A 7,981-nucleotide genomic window follows, 5' to 3' on the forward strand; every position below is an offset into this window, starting at 1 on the left:
AAATTACAAACTTCTGTAGTTCTTATACATCTTCATCAAATTTTACAAGCCCCACCTGTTCAGGAGAACATTAAAACCAAAGAGGTATTTTGAAACAGGTGAATGGAAAATATCCAATGTGAAAATTGCTAAGCTGATGCACACTTCATGACTCTTTGAGAAAATGGCAAGTTTTCATTTCAAGTGTTTGGTTTGATTTGTTGTTTTAAGTCCACTTTATGCACAGATAGGCTAATTTGGACTGGACTTACAGTTTAAAGTGGGACCTGAACCACTATGTCCCTCCACCAGGTATTGAACCTGGGACCCCTTGATTACAAGGCAACAACGTTACCACTATGCCATCCAGGAGGCCCTCATTCAAGTGTGTGTGTATTAGGGCTGAGCCAATACCAGTTTGAACTGATACCAATGCCAATACACTTACCGATTCCCACCGATACCAATACTTGAAAATTGCAATAATTAAAATTTGTTCAAAATATTGATCAATATTGGTGTGTACATAAACTTCTCCAATTATATGCATGAATTTACCAATAAATTTGCTTTAGAATATTCAAGAATTACATAAGAATACTAAAATAGATGTTATGTAATCAGAAAAGTTTTTCTTACATAATTTGTGCAAAATAGAAAGGAAGATTGGATTTTCTACGTTTCCAAGATACTCCACGAAAGCATCGAGCACCATTTTTGCAGGCCCCGTGAAAGACCAATATGTCGGAAAGGTGTTGGTAAATGAATGCCAACCGATACTTCCTGATACTGATACCACTGGTATCAGCTGATACCGATACATTGGCATCGGCTCAGCTCTAGTATATATATATATATATATATATATATATATATATATATATATATATATATATATAATCATACTGTAAACTTTATTAAGGTACAGTGTTTACCACTGTATTTTTAGAGAGGGGTAGCAGAAGCTTGCACTCAACCACCTCCTAATTTTCCATATACATATGGTGATAACAGACATGTCTGTTGAGCAGTGGAGGCGAGATTAGGGGGACAAGTTGCTCCCCCTTTTGTCACTTTGCCCCTGCACCAGGCTAACCTTATGCACCAAGGGAAATTAAACTGTCCTTGCCCCCCCTACTTTTGGAACCCAATTGCCGCCACTGCCGTTGAGTGTTTAATTCACCAACTGACCATTCACCCCCTAGATAGGGGTAGCATGTACTACCCCTGGGTATATAGAAGGCCACTGATAAAATGCACAATTATTGCTTGTCAAATTGTCCATGTCTAATTTTATTAGTTTTTCTCTTGCATCCTGTGTGTTTTTAAGGAATGGATTTTCACTTAATGCCAGTGCAGAAGCTGTCAGCGGCTTGTCTGATGTCTTGTTTGAATCAGCACCTGAAGTGGAAATTGCTAGCTGAAAGGGGGGGGGGTGTTCAGTGGAGCCCTGGTTATAGCTGGGGGGGATGCTCCTATGATTTAACATGGTGACTGTTAGACAACTGGGGGTACGCTTTGTGAAAATCCCCACCCTCACTTCGAGCACTGGTTTGAATTCCTTAAAACTATAATTGCATAAAACACAGAGAATAAACATTGTGATGAACGCAATTAATTTCCATGTATAAAAATTCAGATATATTTAACATGTACAAACTTATACTACTACAACTAAAATTTACATTACATCATTCAGTTTTATGCTGTTGTAATCCAATATACAGTGCTCAAAGTGGAAATTCCTAGCTGGGAGTTTGTTTATTTAACAGAGGACTCCAAATACAGCATTAGCCATTTTACATTGGAATGTACTAAGAACAGAAAATATGTGGAGACAATACAGTAGGTGTGGGGGATTATAACTCCTCGATCACAGCTGTAAATGTTGGTTTGTTGAGGTGTGCGGTCTTATAGAATAAATTTGGCAACAGTGAGTGGACATCACTAAAGGGCACTGATTGGTGGACGAGTGCAGGTGCACGTGCAGGATGAAAATGGTTGGTTGGCTGATTTAGTGTTTTAAGTCCACTTTATGCACAATAAGGCTAATTGGAACTGGACCTACAGTTTAAAATGTGATCCAAACCACTATGTGCCTCCACTGGGTATCAAACCTGGGACCCCTTGATTACAAGGCGACGACGCTACCACTGCACCATCCAGGAGGCAGGATGAAAATGAGCCTGGTCTATTGGCAGCCATGGGAGAGAGAGAGAGAGTCGCCTTCAATCCTCAGTTTTCAGTTAAGTATTTAAATTATTGGTTTGATCTTTATTTTGTGAGCATAATATTGATAACATGTGAATTGATTAGTTGATCATTCTAAAGAAGGTTAATTTAGTTGAATTTTTAAATTACCACATTCATCAAAAAAAGAAAGGAACCACTCTCTTTCTCTCATGTGAGTGCTCTCACTAAAGGTGTTCTCGTGTAAATTAGGATCTGAAGTAAATGTTGAACCCAGACAATGTATTTAAGCAAATTATCTGTATGAATAAAAGTATTGTTGGAGTGAATTATGTTGTCCTATTTTGAATACTGAAAATCAGGTTACTGTTCAATCAAGCTTTGAGGACTTCAAATGGGCCCAGATTCTGGTAGGAGTTCAGTAGGGATGCTTATGCAAATTATCCTAGCTAGAGGATGCTTTATGAAAAAACTGGGGGAATACATCCCCGCCCTCTACTTTGAGCACTGGTCCTATGAAGAATTTTAGATGTACATCATGCTACAGTGGAAGGCATAATTATTATCAAGGCAAACAAATTATCATTCACTCAGGCCCGTAGCCAGGAATTCTTAGTAGGGGGGGGGGGGGCGCGAAGTCAATCCTAGAGGGGGCAAATTTTTAATATATTGTGTTGCATTGACAGATATAGCAAGGTACAGAGAGGCACTTGCCCCCCCTCCTCCAAAAGTAATAAGTAACAGGAAAGGGATGTTATCTCGAAACTCCAATGAACAATAAAAGTTCAAGCAACATCAAATAGCAATATTTCGATTATAACCTTTCGGACTAACAAAGAATACAAAGATAAAGTTTAATATAAATAGGCTAATCGGGACTGTATCTACTTTATATTCACAGGTCAATAATGTTAACAGATGATTAATATGTACCAACAACTTTGGCCTTCTCTGCAGAACTGATTAAGGAAGTCATTTATAAATCGTGCTTCATAATGTTTCCCACTAGTTTCCAGTATGCAAGATTTTTACGCACAAAGGAATCTAACGAGAATCCAACAACACCATTGTGTTGTGTTATGCAAGAAAAATCGAATTAATTAAATAAGAATGGTTACATATTATCTAGATTTTGATGAATTGTGTAAAAAAATTGTAATACATTTTTTGTAGGCCTACTTGCTAAAACATTGAAACATGGGTCTCTTACTCCACCACGGATGCTATTTGCTTCAAATGAAAGACTCTTGCATCACTACAGACAATGTTTGCCTACTGGTTACGTTAACCATTTTGCAAAATATTGTGTTGTTGAAATACATGTGTTTGACACCCGATTGATTGATTTAGTTTATTTTACTTCGCATTTTGTGCCTCTTGGCTAATTTGCGAAGATGGGGATGAGTGATGAAATGATGAATTGATGAATGGACATTCACAAACAACCAAGCCCGAGCGGGATTCGAACCCGGGACCCTTGTGTTTGACACCCGACAAACAAATAGGAATCCATTGATTGATCAATGACTTCTTGGATTACAGTGTCATAATTAATATTTCATATCAAGTTTTATAGAGGGAAATTTTGTATCCTCTTTACATTATGAAAAATACCTTCCTTAATGACTATGGTACGAAACCGAACGATATGAGGCCTCCTTCGCCTTACCCCATTTCCGCGGCACGAGGTCTCTTGGCCGCTTATCGTCACCACTTTTTGAGCAGAAGCGTACAAACCCCAAACATCAGTTTATTTCTATTTACTTGTCTAATTCTACTTTCGATGTTACAAGCAATCGAAATATGGCATCTTCTGTTCTTAATGTATGCAATCCCATTGATAGCTTCGCAGTTGCAAATGGCATTAATTTTTACTGCCGTTTAAAATTCTGAGAGCAATATATAACATAATATGGAAACGATATCATGCAAACAGTAAGGGTTGAAACTTAAATTTTCCTTTATAAAATGGATATCATAACACACACCTATGTTGCTTATCATATTTGATGCGTTTGCATAGAGAAATGATTCATAAGATTTGAAATTGATATTTACACTCCATAAGATGCTTAGTGTAACTCTTATCAAACTACAAATTTTATAGTTTTCTAACCGAAATAATAAATGTGAAACACTATCACATTTTCATCATGTTTGATAATAATTTGAGCCAGTAAGCTGTCCCACATCTTTCATTAGCCGACCTTCATCATAACACAGGGGGTTCCAGGTTCGAGCCTGGGCATGAGTGTTCTTTGTGAGCAGACGCGAAACCACAAATTTTTATCTGGAGAGGGGGTCAAGTACCATGACAAACGTGCCAATAATAATAATATTAATATAGTGGTGGTAGTGGTAGTAATAATAGTAGCATTAAAATACGTTATTATCGTCGTAAATCATGCAAAAGGGGGTAGAAGTCGGTGCTAAAGCATTTGCGTTTCAACAAATTATGTGAAATATTAGTCCAACACGTTCAATTTCATATTAGCTAGTAATGGAAAACAAGCACGCAAACTGTATTTTTCAATGACAGAATATGCATGACGGACATTATTCTTTTTGTACATATGACACGTACAGTATAACTTCCATGTACACTTCATTCAGATGGTTTTGGCTCCCAAGGCTGACTTCCGCCACCCCCTAGCTAATGGCTCTGAACTTGGACTATATGAACAGTAGGTATTTTGTTTGCAAGCGAAGCGAGCAAGAAAATTTTACGAAATGTACTTTTATTTGTATAAAATTTGAAATCGAAGGTGCAATTGCCCCTCTGTGCCCCCTGCAAGTGCCTTTAGCCGTCTGGAAGAAAAGTGCAAGAAAGACTTGAAAATTAATTCCATCTCGAGTATCCATTTGTCCTGCTGTTCTTAGATTCTGCTAGTCATGTTTAATTACTTCAATGTTTGCCCCCTCCTAGATTGGACTTCCATCCAAGATTGGGGGGGACAATGCCCCTGCCACCCTGTGGTTGCAACACTGTTTGTGAGTGTCTCTTCATCAATTTCACGTCATCACTCATTGTCACGATTAGCTAGATGTGGCAGAAAAGCAACGCTAAGTAACAAAAATCAAATATCCGCTCCTTCTCTCTATCACATGAATCGCTATTACCAAAAGGTGGACTTGGGAAACAAAAAATTATGCAGTTCAAACCTCATAGCAACACATCCAAGAAAAACATCCAAACACATTAGGCACCTTTAATACAAGACTACTCAAATTGTCACAACTGTTCTATATACTGAAAATTGTGAAATCATTTCTCGAAGTCTGAAACTGGAAGGGAATTCTTTCTCCCCAATCCTGATACGACATTATACGGAATCCACCTTCATAAATCACAAAATCAATAAATGTTTTTGTTATGTTGCTAGAGTAATACAGAATATAATTGTAAAGATTAGTGAGAATTCCAGGTAGGAATATGTTCTGTATTTTTCACAGGGGGTGCAAGGCAGGCTCTCAGGGAAGGGCAGTTCCCCCCCCCCTGCCCCTCTCTAGCTACGGGCCTGCATTCACTACATTCATTCACTCTGCTTTACACAATGCAAGGTTCAAAAAATTGAAACAAAACTCCAATGATGCAGATAACAACTTGTAGGTCAGCATGAGTATAATTCCATTTCTTACAAATGTGTAGGATGTAAGAGAGAAAATTAATGAAATTACAAATGGATAATTTGCCTTATAATTTTTATTGATCTCACTCATCTCCAATGCAAGGGATGTTTGTTTGAGGAGAAAGAAGAACAAAACATCTTGTTTAAGCTATAGTGAATATATTTCAGACATGATGATATTTTCGAACATGGACCATTGAATCAAGGTTTACTGGACATTGTTACATATTTTACAATGATGACAAATGATACATTTCATGCAATAATCTATACATAAAATAAGCCTGCATTACATTGTTTAGTCAATGAATATTGTAACACAATCACAGCAGTGAACATACATTCTGAACAAAAGTACAACAATGAAACTTACTTTTCATGATAGCATTTTTTAGAAAAAAGATGGAAGTAAATAAATACCAAAATTTAAGAAAAAAATTGTACTCTTTCACATTTCAAGTTTGAAATTCTTTTGAGTTCACATAAAAATCTAACTTCCAGCAAGACAAGTATAGTTGATTTTATTTGACATGGTTATTGGAGGCTCTAGCTATTCTAGACACTGTATTTCACTTTATTGAAATGTCATTTCAGGTGAATGTACACAGTATGTATTTGTCACAATTTATTATTCTTCATTAGTGTCATATTCCAGTGGCATACAATGTGCAGGTACTCATTGTAACCATCCCCTCTGATTATACTACAGAAAAAAAATATTACTCTTGGATTATATTGCTTGTTTACTGTAAAAACATGTTACTAATACAGCTACAGTTACGTCTTGCACTCTCAGAAATCCGCATTAGCTTCCATGGTGAGATATACCTACTCTATGCCTTGCTGCACTGTGAGTAACCTAAAGACCTGGAAGCATCTTGTACTTAAACAAATATGTTGATATTATTCTGATTGACACATGTAACTTTGCCTACATATGACAATTTATGCACAAAAAAAAATCAGTCTTGTGTATATATTTTCCACAGAACTGTTACTATCACTAAACTTATCTACTACCTTGTAGTTCCAAGTTTGTTTGTCTTTCATTAATTCACACAAAATATTAAAATGCCCAACATAATGTCAGTATTATAATTAGTTAAAAGTTGATACCAAATGCTAGTTTTCAAAGAGCTCTAAATGTATGGTATGAGAACAAAAAATGCCTTATTGTAAATCTGGCAATTTTGATACTGTGACATTTGTTAAAATATATGTACAAAAATTAAGTATAATACCATTACAAGCACAAATAAACTTACTTATGTTGAAAATTCAAGGTAGTGTGGTGGTTATAAAATGAATTGGAAATGGGGCAATTTTTACTCATGAAATTAGACATTAGTAGCAATTAGTCAAGAATTTTCTGAATACAATACAATCAGTGAAACTACTGGTAGAAAATTAGATGAAAAGAGCAGTTGTAATTTCATTACTGTTACGAGCATCAGGAAACTAGGCCTTTATCTTCCTCCCAATCTTGTTTAAACCTGAAGTGGTATGTGGCCTCCACTCAAGGCACCGATGATACCTATTCTTGTAAGGAGGGTGCACTATGGCATCAGTTGTCACTTATTTTCTTTGATCTGCACAATTTTTTTGCATCTGTTTTCTGAAGTGATTTATGGCAGTGAAAACAAGCCCCATCCTACTTTCGAGGTCGAGGTTTTCTGGCTGGTCTTTTCCAGAGAAAAAGTTTCTTTGTCAATGTCCACAAGTGTGATTTGCAGATGATTATTTTCCTCACTTTCTACCTATCCATTCATTTACTCTTTTCTTTTCTTCAGTCCCAATTTTTTCCCCCATTACTTCTTGTTCTATTCCAGCACACCCTTATCAGATTAACTAAACCTACACCTAGATATTTTTATGTGTTGCACCCCCCCCCCATTCATCTTGACTCTGTAATTAGTGGCAACATGCGACAGGTTCAATAGTGGCAGTGCCTGAATTTGAGGAGTATTGTATCCCCCAGCAAGGAACAATTTGCCATTTGAGAACCAGAGGAACATAACTCCAATTTATCAAATTTACAGGAGAGGGGAAATAATGTATTCTTAGTCGGTAAATTGGAGATATGAGACTCCACCTTACTGCTAATGATTAGAAGGGAAGATAATATTATGTTGATCTGACTCCAAACAGAAGATACGTTAAACAAAATTGAAAACTGAACGTTC

The sequence above is a fragment of the Lepisma saccharinum genome, chromosome 2, assembly GCF_977018435.1.
Source record: "Lepisma saccharinum chromosome 2, izLepSacc3.1, whole genome shotgun sequence".
NCBI lineage: Eukaryota > Metazoa > Arthropoda > Insecta > Zygentoma > Lepismatidae > Lepisma > Lepisma saccharinum.